The sequence below is a fragment of the Marmota flaviventris genome, chromosome 3, assembly GCF_047511675.1.
Source record: "Marmota flaviventris isolate mMarFla1 chromosome 3, mMarFla1.hap1, whole genome shotgun sequence".
In the NCBI taxonomy this organism is placed as follows: Eukaryota; Metazoa; Chordata; class Mammalia; order Rodentia; family Sciuridae; genus Marmota; species Marmota flaviventris.
Genome location: NC_092500.1, coordinates 170675022 through 170680488, shown reverse-complemented (window position 1 = coordinate 170680488; position 5467 = coordinate 170675022). Strand labels below are relative to the sequence as shown.

Genomic DNA, 5467 nt, shown 5'->3' with positions numbered 1-5467 from the left:
TTTATTTCTTTGGTTATTGGCTCACTCTACCAGAGGGGAAGCCCTATCAGACAGCAAGGATCTTATGGATTTACCTTGGACACTGAATCTTAGGCCCAGAAACTGTGTTGCACATAGCAGGCACCCAGCGAGGATGTGTCACCACAAGCTAGAGTGAACTGGAGTCTTGGGCTGTTTTGTGTCCTGTCAGAATTCCACAGACCGGGAGGTCAAACCAAAAATTGACTGTGACTTTCTCAAGCGACCCAGGCAGGAGGAACAGAGCTCCTGAATGTCAGAGAGGACAGAGAGCCTGAGATGACAACCTGTGACCTGGGTGGGTAATACCCAGTCACCCAGGGCTGGAGAGGGGCACCTGAGACAGACTTCTAAAATACATTTGGGGTGAGTTAACATGAAAACGTACAGGTTAATGAAGAGAATATTCTATCTTACTTAGGTGTTTGCTTATACGGCTTTTCTAAGATGCTATCTTTAAAAGAATGAAGTTAAGCTGTTTAAATATTCATGTTTAAATAAACACGATGTGAAAAACTCATGGGGAGATCATAAAAACATAATGGTGGAGTATTAAATTTTGATTTACATGACCAGGGCTCTGCCTTAAACACAGGGTGGCACATGAGCAACTTACTGGGGAGTATTTCTTTTGTTTTTGCCATCAGGGAAATTAATTTGCTCACTTTACAGGCAAATGGCATAGTTCTGGACTCTTTTAACTTCTTACAAGGGGCTGGGTGTGCCTCCGTGGTAGCTCAGGGGTAGAAGACATCCCCACGGCCTTGAGTTCAATCCCCAGCAGCAGCAACATGGAAAACAGAAAGAGAGGAAGGAAGAAAAAGAAAGAAAGCTTTGTATCTCTCTGCCTTTCTTTCTCTCTTGTGGTCAGCAAAAGCATCCTGGACCCTGGAGTGCTCTCAGAACACAGCGGGCCGCAGGCGACACCAGCTGGCCAGGCTGGGACCAGCCCGCCCTGTCCTCCAGGACTGCAGCCCTGGCTCCTTCCTCCTTTTCCTTCCCTTCGTCTTTACTTTCACAACCCCCGCACGCCCCTCACCACTTGCCACTCTCCAGCCAGGTGGAAGTCGCCGGATGTCACCTACTAGGCTGGCGGGGGTCTCCTTCTGCCTCGGGATTCTACTGCTGCCTTTCACAGCAGAGGCAGAGGGTCTGCGTCCCCCAGGTCGCTCGCAACAGCTCTCCTCCTGACAACCCAGGGCTGGACAGCCCAGCTCCCATCGGCGACGGGATGGACCAGCCGGGAGCAACCTTATGAGGGAATGCCACCCACAGGGGAAGGACGAGTCACCGCTTTGTCAGGGCAGGGCCGGCCGCCAAGAACAGCACAGCCGTATGCAGCCGTGCGCTCCCCCTGGATCCACGCTGCCAAAGCCAGTCCACAGGGACAGAGAACCGCAAGCTGGCCACCGCCCTTCTGCCCGGAAGGGGCAGGAGGGAGCCCCGGAGCCCCAAGCCCGTGTCTGGACCTCCTTGGTGGTTACGGGGACCTGTACACATGCAGGTTAATGAAGAGAATATTCTATCTTACTTAGGTGTTTGCTTATAAGGCTTTTCTAAGATGCGGTGATTTGTGGACTTCAAGTCGCACCTCAATTAAAAAGTTAAAAATATATTAAAAGTTGCAAAATGAAGTAGCCCGCGGATGACCACGAATTCCAAGGCAGGAAGGAGCTGAGCGTCTCGCGCGCCCTCTGGACTCTGGGCCCAGCACCGCAGGCGGCAGCGCGCAGGACCCGCGGAAGCCGGCAGGGGGCGCACAGCCCCTCGCGCGAGCAGATGATGGGCACCTGGCAGCGTCTGTGGCCCTGGATGGGTAGCCCTGGGAAAAGCGGTGGAATAGCAGCCCTCTCCCACGCTGACCCTGGGTCTAATCCTCGGAGGCCACGTGGCACCCCGCCCGCCCCTTCCCTGCGGCTCCCCGCCAGCTCTCCACGCCGGTTCCCCCCTGCATCCTCCCACTCCCATCTCGTGGCCACCCTTCTCCGCGACTCCCTCTCTCCCGCTCTGCCCACCCCTTTCCTCTGAGGCGTGGGTGGAAGGAAGAGTTCACGATTCTCTACAGCATTCTGAATTCTCTGTAGAAAAAGCTCGATTTGTTTTGCAAAACAAGGTTCCCATGCGCCAGGGTACAGGGTTACATGTAAACAATTTTTAAACTATGTAGTTGTTGCTCTAAAAGTTAAAAAAAAAAAAAAAAGCCGGAACTATTGGATTTGTATTAGGCCGGCTTGTTTTTTTCTCCTCAGGAAACCAATTTATAGTAGGGCTGTTATTAAGATTTGAAAAGATGTACTTAAAGGGAAAATCACCTAAAATCTCTAAATGACCCCCACTTACATACACAATCACTTACAAGAGGCCTAGAGATAGAAACTCTGCTGTGGGGATTTGTGTTTTACACTTCCCACCAGGAGAAGGGTGGGGTAGGGGCAGCAGGAAGCCTCCTGGGGAGGACCCAGCTCTCTCCTAACCTTGCACACCAACTCAGCAAGCCCAAACTCCACCTGGGAGCCAGGGGTTAGAGCTGTACGGCGGGTCCCACCGCCTCCTGGGCTGTGACTCACATCCATTGAGGCCACTTTCCCCAAGAGAGGCCCTGCACCTCCTTATGTCCCCAGTAAGAAACATGGGCGCTCGGGAGAGATTGATCACAGTCCACCCGGCCTTCGGTTCAGCCTGTGGGGAGTTGTTACTAACTCATTTATGACTCAGAAATCCAGTCTTTTAACCTGACCCTCACCCTCCCATAGGGTAGGCTTCAGTAACAACTGGTTCTTTCCCACTCCCGTCTCACCTCACCCCACCCCACACCTCACCCTTCAAAACAGATGAGTTGGGAAGTTGACCTTCAGACAGCCCAAGAGGGCTGCAGTTATGATATACTGCCCTCAAGTGGGGTGGGCAGGGCCAGCTTGCTTCTGGCCTGACAGTCTTCTCTGTAACTGTATCTGTCAGGTTTGTGATAGTCGGAGAGGCATTTTTTGCTGCAGAAGCATTTTTAAATCAATTATTTTTTTTTTCATGAATCCACATCCCCAGCCCTTCTTCCTGTTTATTTTGAAACAGGGTCTCACTAATTTGCCCAAGCTGGCCTCAAAATTGCGATCCTCCTGCCTCAGTCTGTATAGTCACTGGGATTTCAAGTGTGTACCACCACACCTGCACTGCCAGGGCCATTTTTATACAGTCTAAAATGCCATCATTGTTTTTAACTTAAATATTACAGGCGACTCCTAGAGGACAGTCCCAGAGGATGGTCTCATCCCAACAGCACTGGGGTGCTGTCCACAAGAGGAAACTACAAACTTGACAGAAATATGGAGACCCAGGAGAAATCTGGTTGGAGAGGAGAGCATGGATTGACTCAGAAGGTGGCTGCAGAAGCACAAGACTCCATGGGACGCTTCTGCATTTGTCATTGGGGCTGGAAATGGTGTTGTACAGGTGGAGCTTGCTTAGTTTGGCTTCTCTCATATCACTGGAGCTGATTACTACAACGCAGCTTTCTGGAAGTAGAGAAAGAAAGGTTATTTATCATTAAGTTGAAGTAGAAGACTTTAAAGATGTCTGGATTTCATGTTTGTATTGATGAAGGGACTTATCCTGACAGCGCAGAGGCAAGGAGGAAGCCATACCTGAAACCTCTCTCCTGGGCGTTGCAAGTAAAGGCTTTCTTCTAACAGGCCCATACGAATGGACCAAGGAAGAGCTGCTAAATGAATTCAGCGAAGGATCTGAACTTTTTGAAGAGCTGCCAACTCCCAAGCTCAGGTATGGAGACAGACCTGGAAGCAGGGTAGCGACGACGCTGGTTTTCCAGAACAGCAAAATGTGGGTGGGCGGAGCTCGGGGGTGAGTGCTTGTGCAGCACGCAGGGGCCCTTGGCTTTAGTCCCTAGCACTACAGAACAAAGGGAGGGAAGAGGAGGAAGAAGAAAGGTAAAGGGAAGAAGGAGAATATGGAAAGAAAGAAGGAAGGAAGAGGAGAAAATGAAAAAAGAAAAAATGACAACAATCATGCCTTCCTCCTCCTCCTCCTCTTCTATTTCTTCCTCTTCCTCTATCTCCTCCTCCTCCTCCTCCTCCTCCTCCTCCTCCTCCTCCTCCTCCTCCTCCTCCTCCTCCTCCCTCCTGGGGAGTGAACCCAGGGCCTCATACATGTTGGATGAGTGCTCTACCACTGAGCCATATTCTCCAGCCCTTCTTTTTCTAAAAATTTTTATTTTGAGACAGGGTCTTGCTAACTTGTCAAGACTGGCTTTGAACTTGGGATCCTCCTGCCTCACCTCCCAAGTAGCTGGTATTACAGGCACACACCACCACACCGTGGCCTTTAAGGAGAGTAGATCATATTCAAAGAGAGGTGCTTCTGCTCTGCTGAGTAATTGGCTGGCAATGGCTACCTGAAGGTGAACCTGGAGCTAAGTTCACCCACTGGGGCCAGACAATGTTTTATGGGATTTTTGTTATTGTTTTGTTTTGTTTTTAGCTGTAAGTAGACACAATACATTTATTTTATTTTTATATTTTTATGTGGTGCTGAGGATCGAACTCAGTGCCTTACATGTTCCAGGCCAGTGGTCTACCACTGAGCCACAATCCTAGCCCTGGTTTGTTTGTTTTTCACCATAACTTTTATGAACTCTTATTTATATAGCAGGATCAAAATAAGTCACAAAACAGTGCTTTCCTTTACCATGCACGCTTTCATATTTTCTATGCTATTCTATTTCTTTTAAGAGAAAATCTGGTTGTAACCAACTAAATCAATTCTACTACCCACTAATGGATTATGACACTTTGAAAACCAGCGGGCTGGGATGCTGAACTGCTCTGTAAGATAGAGAAAAACACGCAGTTCCCAGGGGAATTGGGCAAAGCAGTTAGAGGAGGGAGGAAGGGAGTGGGAGAGGAGTGCTAAGGTGTCCTGAGGAATGAGCAACCTGGGAGCTGCGGGCAGGCCTTGCCCAGGGGCTTCTGAACACTTCTTCCACTCTGAAGGCCTGAGCTGCTCCTGCTCCTGAACACTCTCAGTCCTGCTGCCACAGGTGCCCCCATAAGCAGGTTTCAGGGGACACAAGGGAAGGATGAGTCTGATTTCTGGGCTGGTTTAGGGGGGAGCCCAGACAGCACTTAGGGGAGCATAGGATCCACCAGAAAGAACAAGGGCTGAAGCAGAGGCTCCGAGTGAGGAAAGCACAGAGATGAGTGCAAACTAGACTCCCCCGGTGTGCAGTAGACCCTCCCCAATCTTGTTTGGATCCCAGGGACAGGGTTATATCAGGATCGTCAGACTGAAGTTCCCAAATCCCAACTTTTCATAAAGACAGCTTTGCATGCAGAAGGAGACAGAGGACAGAGGAGACAGGCATGTGAGGGAGATGGAAGAGCTGGTGTTCATGGACCGAGAGCTGCCCTCGGAGGAGGGCAGGCCTGAATCAGGCTGG

At 50.2% G+C, this 5467-nt stretch overlaps 1 pseudogene; it reads left to right on the top strand.

Annotated features, from left to right (window-relative positions):
- Window positions 1–3274: 3274 nt before the first annotated feature.
- Window positions 3275–3877, top strand: LOC114085869 (EEF1A lysine methyltransferase 2-like; annotated as a pseudogene).
- Window positions 3878–5467: the final 1590 nt, after the last annotated feature.